Source organism: Passer domesticus, chromosome 1 (assembly GCF_036417665.1).
Source record: "Passer domesticus isolate bPasDom1 chromosome 1, bPasDom1.hap1, whole genome shotgun sequence".
Taxonomy (NCBI): Eukaryota; Metazoa; Chordata; class Aves; order Passeriformes; family Passeridae; genus Passer; species Passer domesticus.
The window spans coordinates 121,470,276-121,485,459 of NC_087474.1; positions in this window are offsets into that span (position 1 = coordinate 121,470,276).

The window sequence follows — 15,184 nt, forward strand, 5'->3', positions numbered from 1 at the left end:
CTTCCTCTTAAGCTTTTTCTGAGCCCTAGTACCTATTTTTGAATAGGTCAGAACCAGCATACAGAAGGCTCAACACAAAATCCAGGTCTATAAAACATTAAACCTCTCAAGTCCAAGTATCTGATGACTTTTTCTTTTCTGTTCCTGATCCTGTAACAAAATTTTGAAAAGTACACTTTATTTTTATAGGGAACTGTACCAAACTACGTGAGTTAAAGGACTCTAGCAATTAAAATTGTGCCCAGATCATACTCCTTCTCTTCATATAAGAGAACTGTTTGGTTTTTTTACTCTGTTGATCCCTGTGGGTCCCATCCAACCCAGGATATTCTGTGTTCTGTGGTCCTATAAAAATCAGCAACTTTTTTTTTTTTTTTACAATAGAGCAAAAAGTGGAGATGTTGTTGTGTTAGAGAGACAGTTTCATGTTCTCTTGTTTAATGCAGTGGATTTCTGCTCTTTGATACACCTGAGGTTATGTGTGCCAGAAGCTCTTTTTGTCATTTGCAACCTGACATTCTATGTCCAACACACAAGCCTTGAAGGCTCTCCTTTAGCCACTGCCCTGTCTTTGAATCCTTTCTAGAGATGGACACCTGTTCCCTAAATTTTTGAGGTCTGGATTGTCAGTGACTTCAACTTCACAAGGATAATCAGGTTGTTTTATTCATGAGTCTCAAAACTGAGACAGCAAAGTCAGGCTCAGATTAGAAGTTCCTCCTCACTACTTGCAGTCTTTTAATTTAACAAGACCAGCTGCAGTCTATATGTGTGCTTTTCAAGAATTGCCATATACTTCAGTCTCATGGAGAAAGAGGGTTAGAAAGTTTAAGTTTTGATATTGATTTGTCAAATCCCTCACAGGGGAGCTATGATACAAGCCTAATAATGTGTTTATTGCCAAAGACTCTTCTCTCTGTCCCAAATGGCTCCACCATGGAGCTGAGATGAAGATTTACACTAGTTATGCACAGAGAGGACACCTAGCTGTAGTCACCTACCTGATACAGAATTCTCTGGGGATGACAGGCAAAGCTGGCAAACAAAAATGGAAGGAGGTAGAAAGACAAAAAGGAACAAAATGCTGTTTCTGGCTATTCACAAAATTTACCCATGACTTTAAAAAATAAATCAAAATACACACACACATACACACACACACACACACAAAAAAAAAAACAGGCAGGTCATGGATAAAACAGTTATGTATCTCATAACTCCAGGAGCAACACTGGATATCAACCAATCATATGCTCACATCATGTGATTTAAAAAATAAAAAAAAAAATTAAAAATCCCATGTTTCCGCCTGTTCCATGTAATTACTGTGAATTACAGTCTGGAGTGATTCTGTAGCGAGGTTTGAGGGGACTGAGGTGAATTTAAAACAGATAAAAGCTGGGTAAACCACTCCAGTAGTCAGGCTTATGCAAAAGTACTTAGCCAGAAACAAATGCTGCTGATGCTTTTGTTCTGGTCTTTTACTGAAGCTTATTCTGGCCTTCTGATCTGCCTCCTATAGGTTGCCTCTGCCAGGCAACTGTGCATGTGCACACAGTCCCAACTGCTAGCATCACATTTATTTATTTATTTTCAACTGAAATAAACTCTTAATGGCTTAACATAAAACATTTTGATTTTTTTTTTTTGAAGCACACTAAATAATAAAAAAGCCAGAAGCACAAAAGGCCATAAGGGAATGAATGGGATGATTGTTCAAAGCCCTATTAAAAGGTTTGTTGCTTTATTTATATATTTTTAACAACACCATTTCAGAGCCTTTTAAAGAAGACTCCTCCTCCCCAGTTGCCTGCCAAGATAGTACTTAGCTGAGGGAGGGAGAGCCTGCTCTTTAAAAGAAGATGGTATCTATTAGAGAGAGAAAGGAAAGGGAGATATATAAAAAGGCTTTCCCAAAAACAGTTGTCCAGAAGGGTCAATGAAAAGAAACAAAAGGTATGAGATGACAATTAAATGGAAAGAAGATGAGAACATTAAAGCAGAGCACACTGAGAGGAGAGGTTTTTACAGCAAAAATGGTTCTGTAAAGGTCATTTTAGTTACTCTATTATACTAACCACAGCCCATATTTAGGCATCTGTCAGGTAGTAATTGCAAAGCACTTCACAAAAATTAAGCATGAAAGCTCTCTTTCATGAGGTGGGTGGGGGACAGAGACTCACTGGTGGGCAGGCAGAGACCAGGTTGTTTCAGGAGAACCAGGAGACCAGGAGACAGGAGACAGGAAGAAACAGGAGGCAAGAAGACCCTTAGGCAGCATAAAATGTTAGCAAGCAAAAGGCACAGAAAGGTTAGTTCTCCTCTTGGTGTGTTGCATTATTTCATTGCAGGTATTAAGCAATTTGTCTGTGTGGAAGACATTTCAAGTGTAGATAAAATATCTGGAGATAAAACTGAGGTTCGTGTTCATTCTCCTTTCCTCTAGAAGCAAATATTACAGTCTAGGTCTCACTCTTAAAATAAGTTCCTCCAAAAATTGTCACTGGTTGAAAGCCTGTTGTCTCAAAAAGCTGCCAGCAATCACCATCACAGACATGACCTCAAGCACCAAAGGTAACTCATGGAAATCTCAGTAAATGCTGCCAAATGAACTTCAGCATCAACAGTATAGGCTGGCAGAGCTGCCACTGATGGCATGGCCACGGTGACCTTTGCTGCCAGGGCATGGTCTGTGGTTTGTTCTGGCTGGATTTCTGTACAGCTCATGACACCACTCCTAGAAATTAGGGATGAAGTATCTCTGGTTTGAGTATGAGAACCCTCCTGTGCAGTTGAGGAGGGAGGGTGAAGAACTCTACCTTTCCTGGTGGGCTACAGTCAGCTACATCAGCAACTATCAGAGCCATTGGACTCTGGGGCTGTCTGCATCACAAAAGGGGTGCAGAAGCCTTTAATACTTCTCATCTTTTAAGAACAAGAAAAAAACTAATGCAAGAAGATATTTTCATTGTAGTTGATGCAAAAGCTTTGAAAAGTGGTATGCCGTGTGTCTTTCTGCATGACACAGCTCTGAAGCTGCTAGCACACTGACTTGTGATTCTGAGATCAGGGCAAACTCCAAGCTAGAGTCTTTTTTCAGTGTTCCCCAGTTTATTGGGCCTCTCCATGGAAAAGGAAAGGATCCATTACCTTATTTATCTGAAGGAAAACAGTGCAGTCTTTCCTAAAAGAATTTTTGAAAGTATCTGAAATAATCCAAGGTTACACACAGATTAAACTAACAAACTTCTATTGAAAAGAATATGGCTGGTATGCCAGAGTCTTATAAAATTTTCCTTCTTGTATTATTACATCTTTTTAATGAAACGGTGACTAAACTATAATTTATGCTGTGAGGCCAAGCAACTCCTTGGAAAATCCATTAAAATTAGTGAAAAAAGAGAGAAAAGTGAAACTTTATCCAACAGAAAGTACAGAAAGACTTCCACTACCTAAGGAAATTTACTTTCTATGTAGCATGACCAGGACACTGCAATTTCTTTTTACCATCCTGCAAAGACAGCGGAGTTCTTGTCACCTGAAGCTGTTGAGACTCGTGTTACTTGTTGGTTGCAGGAAGGATTTCTAGCAATGCCTCCCTCACCAGTGAGTGCCACAGGAGGCAGAGCCAGAGAGGCTCACCATTTGTGAGGCTTGCAAAGACTGCAGCTGAGCAGACAGCAGGGATGGCTGCAGACAGTAGCATGAGACTCCTGGGACAGCAGATCAAAGGTGCTGTCAGCCACAGAGGTAAAGATTTGCTTTGTTCAGTGGTGCTTCAGCGTGCTTTAAAGTACAAGACTCTGTGGGGCACACAGTGCGTGGCTTTCCCCTCAATTTCCAGAGAAGTTACTTAAATCCATTAGGTGTCTCCAGGGAATTTTGTGAGTAGAGAGTGCTCACAGTGAAGGTGTTGACTTCAGAATCCCCCCTTTAAAAACTATTTGTTTGAACTAATCACGATCTAATTAATAACAATATGGGAACTGCCTTTTTGGAGAGCCATTAGTGGAAGAGAGACCATCTTGCTCGGAGGCCCTGAGGATGAAGGGGCCACCACCTGACTCACTAGATGTACAACAAAGTCTCAAGAGGTTTACAAAGTGCAGATATGTGAGGGTGATGCTGGTTTTTTTCAGAACTTGCTTTGAGGTTTCAGAAGAGCTTGGGCTGCCACCCAGTGGAGACAGGGACAAATGTTGTACCAATTTATCTTCCCAGTTACAGTAGGAGATTTGGCTCTCTAGCTCTCCAGTAGTGGGAAAGGGAACATCTTAATGATTTTATTGCTTACCAGTTACTCTGGACCACTATATTCCACCTAAAAATTCAAACATATTTTTTAAATGTTAACCTAGGACCTTAGAGAAAATTTTGCCTTGCATATCTGCAGTGGTAGTTTCTCTAGGACAGAATTAGACTGGTTGTTGAATAAATTTCCTTAAGAAATAGTGCTAAATACTTGTTATATTATTGTTTCAGCCATAATATAACTTTTATTCTACTTTTTGTTTGGCAATCTTTATGACCAAATGTAGGATTTTGCACAGATGGGATCACTTGCACTAAAATTTTACTAGCAAAAATATACAGTAAGAACAAAGGACATTCCTACAAAACCTCTAAATCAGACTTGAAGTACTGTCAGGACAGATAAGAAAGAAATGTCAGTCCCATGTATTGACAGGAAAACCTAGGCACAATTCAACATCCACACTGATTTATGTAGGTGCTATATCATTTTTCCTTCAGTTAATTCACATTGGGCATATTGCTGCTCTAGCAAAAACCTACTTTCTGACCGGTTTTATTTTTAAGTGTACAAAATAGTATTTTAAACAGTATTTTGAACATCTTTCTTGTGTACAAGGATGAGAAAGTAGGACTTACCAGGGACAAAATTAATCTGTGTAGTCTCTTACTAGGTTGCGAACAGGGAAAACCAATTCTCTGACCAGGTATGTCAGATTTGACAGAAAGCTTCTGGTATCTTGGAAATTTTTTCCCCCTCTTTGTCTGACAGGTGTGCAAATACTTTATGTTTGATTGTAAATAAGATAATTTCCCTTGTAGTTATTACTCTTGCTTTCAAATCTGCATTTGATCACCTGAAGAAATACCGAGTATGCTTCTGCGTACTAAGAAAGTGTTCCTACAGTTTTTGGAATGGCATTAGCTATCAGATCAGGAATCTTGTACTTGCTTGTTAGCAGTGTCTTCTGTTAAAAGCTATTCTACTTATGATATTTATTTGCCAGACAAGATGAAATTTGTCTGCTTTAAAGCTCTATGGTTAAGACATTCACGTGGGACACATGAACTTCAGACTCTTGCTTCTGTTGTAACAAGACAGTGTTTTGAAGCCCCTTTCTCATTCTTTCAGGGGGTGATGCTTACCTCAAGTTGTCAAAAAACCCTACATTGCCACATAGCCAAAAAATGTTCCAAGGAGCATCCCTTCTGGGTCAAGTTATGAAATATAAGAATACATCTTTTCTCAGGTCATAAGAAAGTGAGTTTGTAGGACTGCAGTTAGAGAAACAGAGATAGAAAACCCTTTGGCTCCAAGTCTAAGGGAGTTTTCCCTTGTTTTCTGTATTGTGTCTAAACTCTGGAACAACACAGCACATCAAACAATTTGTTTTCTATTTTGAAATGGGTGACTAAAACTCTGTGACTGCACTGACTGCTCTGCTTTTGTGCTTATTCTGTCCTAATCAGTGCCTTACAAAGACAGAAGTAATTCAGTGGTTTAAGAGTTTGCTGCTGATAAATTCCCTATGTTTATTAGCCCAAGTTTGAAGGACAGTTTTGTGCCTTCACTTCCCTCTGAACTATAATTTCTCTTGCACAACAGCTTCAATAGGTTTGGCACATACAAACATTTTATTCTCTTTGGGGACTCTTTATATTCAGCTACGTAGCAGTGTTTTCTTAAAAATTCTGACCAAAATTTTAACTTAAAAATTTCCCTGCACCTGTAGGAGAATTCTTAACAGTTCAATTAAAAGAGAACAAAAATTTGGAGCACAAACTTTGTAAAACTTAAAGCCACTTAAAATCATGAAGTGGGGTGCTCTTTTCCAGTGGTTCTGAACTATTTCTGGTCAATATATTTTCATACCACAAGAGGGAGACACAAGAACATAATTTCTTAATTTAAAATGACCCAAAGCCTTTACATTCTCTACATTACATTTATCAGGAAAGCTGTCTAGACCATTTGCTCTCTCATGAACACAGTATTAGTTCTGGAAACTAATGGGCTGGCATAAAGAAGTTCCTGCTCCATACCACACCATAGAAAACTTAAAATTCAGGGATATTAGGCTTCCACTGATGTACATGGAAGGAAATGTGCAGGAAAATCCTAAGTGACCTCCCAAAGAGATAATAAATATGTTGAGCTTCTAAGCTTCCCTCCCTGAAAAAGAGTTTTTTCTAGGAAATCAGAAGTGGGAAAGATGAATTATTTCCCATTAAATTGGTCTTGTCGTTGTATAAACTTGTTATAGCACCAGCATTTTATTTTAGCCATTAGCTGCCATCATAAGAAGGAATGCTGTTATAATTTTAAGACAAAAGAAGCCCAGCTAAATGGGTGATTTGTATCATCATAGGTATCAAATTTCATAATTAGTCATTTGTGCATAAACAACTGTTGCTGAAACAACTTACAATCCTCAAGAATAAAGAATATCCATTCAGCATGTGGATGTTTCTAAATTTGATTTGGCTCAGAGCAATGCCTCAAAATTCATCTCTCCACCACTTTTGTAGCTGGATTGTTCTGAGTTGCCAGTCAAATAAAATTTAGTATTATTTTTTCTGCAGCACTGCAGTATAGCTCAGTTTGGTTAAATACATCACAGAATGGACTGAAAGCTGCACTAGAGCATTTGCAAACCAGTACCAACAGTGATATAAACCAAGGTAAGGAAACACTCCAGTGTTGAACAGCTGTGTTGACATGAATACATGAATTCAAACAATTAATTCAGCACTTGGACTTATCCCAGGTAAACTAGAGATAGTAGTTGTTCTGGCAGCCATTGAAACTCGTATCTCTGCAATTTCTAAAAAGCTAAACTGAAGAACATAGGAAAAAAAGAAGAATGCAAGACAGAAAGCAGAAAACTACGAAAGTAAAATTAGTCCTGTTAATTTGTGAGTTGTTCAGAAACTTCCCTGTAGGCATCATCATTGAGCTTAATAATCTAAATATTATTTTATATTCCCCTGTTCTTCAAGAGAATTATATTCTCTATAAAAAATCAGTAAAATGACAACACTGGAAAATAGTCAATTTTATGTTTGAAGACATAACAAAATCAGTTTTTCTTGTTTATTATTTCAATACAGAAAATCCCCTTCATTTTATGGGTCAAATGGAACAGATCTGTATTTCTTTAAAAAGGGATAAAAACTCTGGAGTTATTCAACTTGTTTTCAAAGGCCCTTAACATAATACATTGCTCTGCCTTACAAAAACATTTGTTAACAGTCAAATAAGTTAACCTCTTGAAAGAAGTCCTTGCAGAATTTTGACATACTTATACACCAGGATATGTAGTATTATTGCAATGCATTTTGAATTAACCAATAATTGCTCAAAGCTGAATTAAGGTGGCTCACAGGGTTGAATCAGAATTCAGGTGCTTTGTGTTGACAGAAATACATTAACAGGAAAGGGAGAAAAAAGCAAACAATGCAGTCCCATCAGGACAAGCTTTTGTTTAATGAGATTGGTTTTGAAACTAGTGAAACACTTTGTTTTGAAATTGAAGCCAGTGATGTTAGAAGAGTGCAATAGCTTAATTTAATGAAACTTTTCAAAATCTTCATTGGTAATGAAGATTTTTTTAGCATTATAAACTTGAAATTCTGATATTAGGATAAAAATTATTTCAGAATAGCTCTACAATGATCTTGTTATTATGTTATTGTGTCAGAGAATCTGACAAATAATGTTGAACCCTGAAATACAAACAGTAAGATATTTCTGAAAGATCCATTAAAAAGTTTTGCTTTCTAAACACTGCAGTAGAAACAACGGGTAGTGTTTCAAATAGAAAAACAGTAGAAAAACAACAAGGTTTTGCAATACCATTTACCATTGCATATATTGCAAGGGTAATTATAAAAAATACAAAATTAATTGGAGGGGATAGATGTGTTACAACAAAAAATCCTCATGTTCTTCAAAACTTAAATTTGAGTGTGTGTTTCATAAATGCATACTATATCTTAAAAGGTTAAAAAAATAAAGAACATTATGATATAAGAAAAGCAATAAATTCAAATGTGGGTTTGAGGTCTATAAATAATCATTGCAGGCAACTTATATGTGTAATACTTAATGACTGCTCCATTCATTTAATTTTTACAAGTTTACTACTATAGGAAATTTTTCCTTTCAGGAAAGGGAATGAAATCATTAAATCAGAGAAGAAATTGGAACAAAAATTCTGACGAAGAGATATGAGAAAAAATCAAACAATTAAAAAATCAGAAAATTTGCAAATGGATTTGCTACAACCAAATATACTGAGGTGCAGTGAAACGCATCAAATCTTGCCAAAATTATTCCCATCAAAATCTGAAATTCACAGAAGAAAGTAACCAAAGAGACAGGAGAAGATATTGAATAAAAGAAATGTTAAAAAAGGGGAAAATTCCGAAACATAGTGAAAACAATAAAAGTGACTGGGATGATATGTAGTGCAAGGAAATGGACCAAAGCTTGCACAATTGATCTTCATTGAAATCACAAGAGAACGAAGTCTAACAAACACTCTGGAAAGGAGATATGATCAAAAACAATGCAATTGGGAAAAAAACCAGAAAATTTGGAAATGGAATGACTACAACCAAATGGACTGAGATGAAATGAGGGGCAGTGAAAAGGACCAAAATTTGCCAAAATTACACCAATTAAAATCCTTAAATCAGGGAAGAAAAGTAAATAAAGAGACAGGAGAAGGACCTAAAGAAACAAAATGTTAAAAAAAAAAAAAAGGAAAATTCCAAAACCAAGTGAAAGTAATGAAAGTGAATGGAATGGCAGAGTTCAGGAAAATGGACTGAAGCTTGCACAAATTGTCCTCATTGAACTCACAATATGTCATTCCCTTTCCTGAAGGAAATTCTTCCCTTGGACCTGGTAAGTTATGTTTGCAATAATTTCTCTAAAACAGTTCCTTTGAGAAAATTTCAAAGCCAATATTAAAGACATGAATTTCACAAGTCTTAAAATTCTTAATCACAGTCCTATAAAGTCATCCACAAGAAACTATGCTGTGAAGGCAACAACCTCCAGCATGGCTTCAAGCCAAGAGGTGAGGTTGTCCCCAATGACCATGAATAGCAAAGTAAAGGAGAGATAAGAAAACCAGAATCCCTGCTATTGTGCTATCTTGAAAAAAGACACCAAACCCTAGAAACCTTAAAATCACTTCTTCAAAACATATGACCCCTGTAACTTCTTTAAAATTGTGACTCTGGAAAAAAAAAACAACAACAACAACAACAACAACAACAACAACAAAAACCCAATAATTAGTTCTAGAAGACCATGTTTGATTTTTTCTACAGAGGAAACTATTTGTGAAAACATGACTTTCACTACAAGACATTAACCAACATTCTTTTCATTTCAGCCTACCTTAACTCTTCTTAAGAGAGAGGATAAGAGGGGCTCAACCAGCCTACAGAGAGGTACATTGGAGCAGAGAAAACCCCAGCTCAGACAGACACGTGTTTGTAGACAGGTCTTCACTGCCAACATGGCATAACATTCTGAATTTAACACTTTTAGAAATAAATAAATGCACATTTGGTACTGTGGAGTGCATTTAAGTCTGTGTAACATGTAAACAACCATGTTTGACATTTACCTTCCCATCTCAGCATCTGACTCCTTTTCCAAAGGAAGTCCTCAACACTATTATCTCTGAAAGAATATTCTGAGGAGATCAACTGGAGTTTTTATATGAGGCACAAAACTACACTCAAGTAGCTTACTTCTACATGGAATCTCAATCAATTTCATTTGGTTTCTCAAGAACAAAAGTCATCAAAACACAGAATTTCTTGGTTTTGCTTTTCAAGCAGCCTAGCAGAGCAATTGCAAGTGCATGAAGAAACCAAATAACTTACAACAAACCCTGCAAAGCAAGATTTAAAAGCAGTTATATGTTTCCTTTTGAACACTTTTCATCCAGGTCAAAAAGTCAGTAACACAAGGTGAAAGTCAAGTAAGCATATAAAATTATATGTAAGCCAAAGGAGTAGAGTCAGCTGCACTAAGATTTCTAAAGTAAATAATTAATTAATTAATCTAATCAATAATAATAGTATTTTACAGGAATACGGTCGTACAGATGAACTAAACTCTGTAGGGAAGATTTAGTCAAGAAAACCTGAAGTTAGGACTGGAAGATATTTGAAATGCTTTTTCTTACAGTGAAGGAAAAAGCAACAATTAAGAAAACAAAGAGGCAATCTTAGTAATTAAATACTGATGGAATAGAGATTATGGATACAAATACTTGTGTGGTTATAAAAGCAAAGCCCAGCCTTAAAAGGCAGGTGGTACTGAGGTAAATGCAACTTTGAATCATTCAGGTTTCTGATTTGGCTGGAGAATCATATACCACATCCTGCTGCTGTCTGATGTCAAGGGAAAACTGAATTTCCTGACTGCTCCCTTCAAACACCCACTAAGAAAAATGTCTGCCCACACCAACAGATGGAGGCTGCTGAAATGCACAGCTTGTCAAGGAGGCAGGACACACAATGATTTCTCCCAAAGGACGAATGAGTTTAATGAAAGTATTTTTGGATTTGCCCTGAGATGGAAGAGGGGGATCCACTCCTAACATGGCAGGTTACTGTCTCAGGACTGTGTATCCCAGAACAGAATGGTGAAATCTTCTAGGATGGCAGTGATTCTAAATGACTCAACTCCACCCTAAAATTCAGGAGAAGGCACTACTCTCAGCAGAGTGAGTGTTCAGAGAACATTAGCAAGAAACTCTTTAATAATAACTCTGCAAATAGAATGGAATTCTACAATATGCTGGTTTTGTGAATGTTCATGCCCGATGGGATTACTTAAAAAGCTAAAATTTCTGTAGGTGCTGATTTTGAGCTCAGATATTAGTTAGCTTTATTAGTACTTAGCATTTGTAAATTCTGTCCATTAACATTCTGTTGTCATGGTCATTAAGAGAGGAAAAAGCAAAAACAAAATGTGAAGCAGAGAGAAGACTGCATAAATGGGTGAGTGGTGTGAGTGGGGTCATGTCATGAGAGACATAGTAAGAGAGTTAAAAATTTTGTCTAAGGGTATAATTACAAAGACAGTAATTTCCCTACTTCTCAAGCACGTCAGAATGGATGGTGAAGATGCTTTTATCTCAGCCACTTTCCCATTTTATTGTCTACTTAAAATAAGGAAAGGAATATGTCATGGATCTGCTGGGAGAGGGGAAAACAGATTTCATTAAGATCACTATTTTCAAAATCATAAAGCAGTATCAACAGTTTCTCTTTATGGGTCCTGAAAATTTTTTAATCTGGAGGTAAAATTAAATTTTTGGGGGATTCTGATGAGGAATTTTTTCCCAACAAGATGTGCAGATGACAGAGTAGGGCAAAGTTTCTATCTTTATAGGACTGGTAGTTTCTCTTAAGCCCCTTACTTCATCTGACCCAAATACTACCTCTATGGGCATTAATAGCACAGATTAACACTTGGGCTGTTTCTGTACAGGCAGCTGGAACAGTAGAGAAGGAAAACTATTGAACAAGTGTCTAACAGTGCTGCAGTTCATTTTTTTATAATGATGTAAAATCTATAAAGTAGCCTTTACCAAAGTAATGATTATTCCTGACTATAGTGCAGAGAGAAGAGTCAATAATTCAGGATTCATTGGGAAAAAAAACAAAAATAAAAAAAAAAATCCCAAAAAAACCCAACAAAAACCCCCAACAACAACAACAACGAAGAGGCAATGAAAAGAAAAAACCTCAAGGGAAATCTTGTTTTGCAAAAAATTGCTGCCATGTCAACCTCATATCAGATATTTCTGACCCAGCATTATTTGGACTTGAATTTTTGTGCAACAGTTCTCTGCGCAAAATTGGAGAAAACTGAATGTAAACCACACCTGTCTCTTCATGATTCTCTGTGGTCACTGAGTCCAAGAATTGCCAGCAGTAGCATCTTCAACAAGTCATTAAATGATAAATGTATTGGACACATTCTTGTGGAAGAAAAGTATTAAAAAACTGTTTTGAAGGCAAGCATCTAAGTCATTCCTAGGAAAATTCATCATCCTTGTGTTTTGTTCATGTGATAATATGAATGAAATTAATAGCTCAAATAATATGCCTGTTATCATATATTTTTAAAAAAAATATTTTGATAACTCCACTGAAGGCGGATTAAAATTCTTGGAGAGCACAATCTACAAATACTCTTTATGACAAAGGATTTGACAATAGGATAATTTTCTGGGCATTTCTGGGCAATAGAGACATTCTGGACATTTTTCTGAAGGTATCCACAAATGAAAATTGTACCTTGAGTGTGGGGAAAAAAAACTTTTTAATTTTGCAAACAATTTGAAAGAAATTGAGAAAAAGGTAGGGGGGTAGGGGGGCAACCTACCCCCCTCAGGTGTTCACAAATATTCATGTGGGATTACAGCATATTGACAAAAACAAAATACATTAATATTACTTTTGAAATCCTTTTTGTGTTTTAATTCATCATATCTGAGTCACTACCTCAGTTTCAAGAGAAAGCTTTCTGTTGTTACCCATCAGACTTAAAAATTAAGACAAGTACAGGTTTCCTTCATTGACAGCCAAAGGGGAAGTTTCCATTCTAGCATTACAGGTCATGTGTTCGTGTTTTATCATCTAAGAAAAACCATTCATTTTGAAAATATCAAAATTTCCTGTCTGGATCTACATAACACCTTTTAGTTTCAATTGCCTACAAAACCCAAGGACAGAATTAAAGTTTCTGTCATGTAATTATAAAATCACCAACTGGCTCTGTTTCACATTAACTTTTCCTCTTCTTTCTTTAACATTTTTCCCTTCTTTCTTTAGCATTTTTCTCAGCTCCCACCTTCTTTTAAACACCCATAATAACATCATTTCACGCAAAATTTATTTTCCTTTAAATAGAAAAAAAGACATTCTTACTTGTTGGAAGTTAGAAAAACAGCTCCAAGTGCACGGTGACACTATGCAAAAGGGAAGCTTATAATAAAAACTTCTGAAGAACTCTGATCTTAAAACCTGACCCTTACACAGACACACAAGTTTCCACAAACTTTGAGCTCATGTGACCAACTTTATCCTCAGCAGCAGCTTCTTCTTTTCTCATGGATTCATATTCAAAACTTCCACTCCAGTGTACACAGATTTACTTCCTGTCTGTAGGTTACTTTGCATTTACTTCCTCCTTATGATCTTTATTGTTTACTTCCAGTCCTTTGGCCCCGCAAAATACTTTTATACCTCAGTGTAGTGCCTAAGAATTTTCTCCCAAAGAATTTAGCCTTTTGGGGAGTACATCTTCAGAAAGTAGAGGCAACACCAGTAAACTTGTATTACTTAATTAAAAATTAGTTTTCTGTTGGATTCTATGATCTTGAAGGTCTTTTCCTAAACTAAATTATTTTTGATTATATGATTTCATTAAAATATTCCAGGTAAAATAGCAGATAAAATTCATTATCTTGATTTGGGATAATATCCTTGTAAACTGCCTTAAAAGTGGACTTTGAAGTCTGAAAGCCACATGTAAATGTCTCCTTGATATTATCTTAAATTGAATATTGAATATGTTTTAGAAATGTATATGTTAATAGTTTTGTTAATATTTGATTTTATAGTTAGCTTATGCAAGATATAAATCTTCCTTCAGAAAATCCTCTTGGTTTCTGGTATTCAGAACTTCTTCCCACTGTCTTTTTCTTGCCAGGCAGGCCTACTTTGATTACTTTATACTCTTCAGAGAAAAAGGTTAATGAACTGTGGATTTCAAATGCCATTATGTGTATGCTGGGTGCATTTTTTAATTTATAGATCTATGGTCTGCTTTCACCTGCCTGTATTGAGTCTCCATGTCTGCCTACAGCAATTAGCACAAAATTCCTGCCTCACGCATTCCCCCTTGGGGAACTTTGCTTATGCCCAAACTGGCCTACACCAGAACTTAAACACCAGTGCAGCATATCATATGAGAGGAAAAAAAGGGGAGAAAATGATATATTCATCAATCCTTATTCATACAACACTAACTAGAATCGCCTTCATCAGATTTTTTTTTTTTACTAAGCCATGACTAATGCTAGTCTAACATAGCATTGTATTTAGCAAATAAGACCAAAACCCAATTTCTATAATATCTGCATATGCTCAGAAGGATTTAAAAGTGACTTACTTGTTATAGTTTAACATCAAATCTATGTCAGTAGGTCTTTCTCCATTGACAATGCTGGAATAGGATCCATGTGCAGAATTTCTCTTTCCAGAAATGTAAAGAAAGAAAGGAAATAGGTCACTTAGCATAATGTAGCTAGATGTGCTGAAGCTTTGGGCCACAGGCTGTGTACTTTCACCCAGATATCCTGAATTTTCACCTACTTAAGAAGGTCCCAGAGCTGGTTCATACTGGAAGATAAGGAGACAAGGAAGGTTGAAACTGCAACCTGGGAGATAAGAGAACCAGCAGCCTGCCCAGAGACAGTGGAGAGAGACCCATCAAAGAACATGAAGACTGCAGGTCCTAACTTAATCATTGGTACATGAGGGGCAGGAAACTTAGACTGTAAGATTTTAAACGCCCCATTTCTTTCTCCTGATTCCCCCTCTGGAGGCACTCTGATGGAATGTATTTTGCCAATATACTCTGAAAATTAATTAGTTGAATACTGCCTGAGGTTCATCTCAGGGAAACCTAGAGTCAAGCCAGAAGGGAAAACACCTGCCTCAGGGTGTGTTTATGTGTGTGTGTGTCTGAAATCAGCCCAGGGCACCCAGCAGCTCAGGAGAGATGCCCACCACAGTGGCCCACCTGCTGTTAAAGCCTCTGGTGGTGTGGGTGATTGAGTATGTGATGGCTTCCACTTTTCCTGACAACAAAACTTCACTTCTGTGC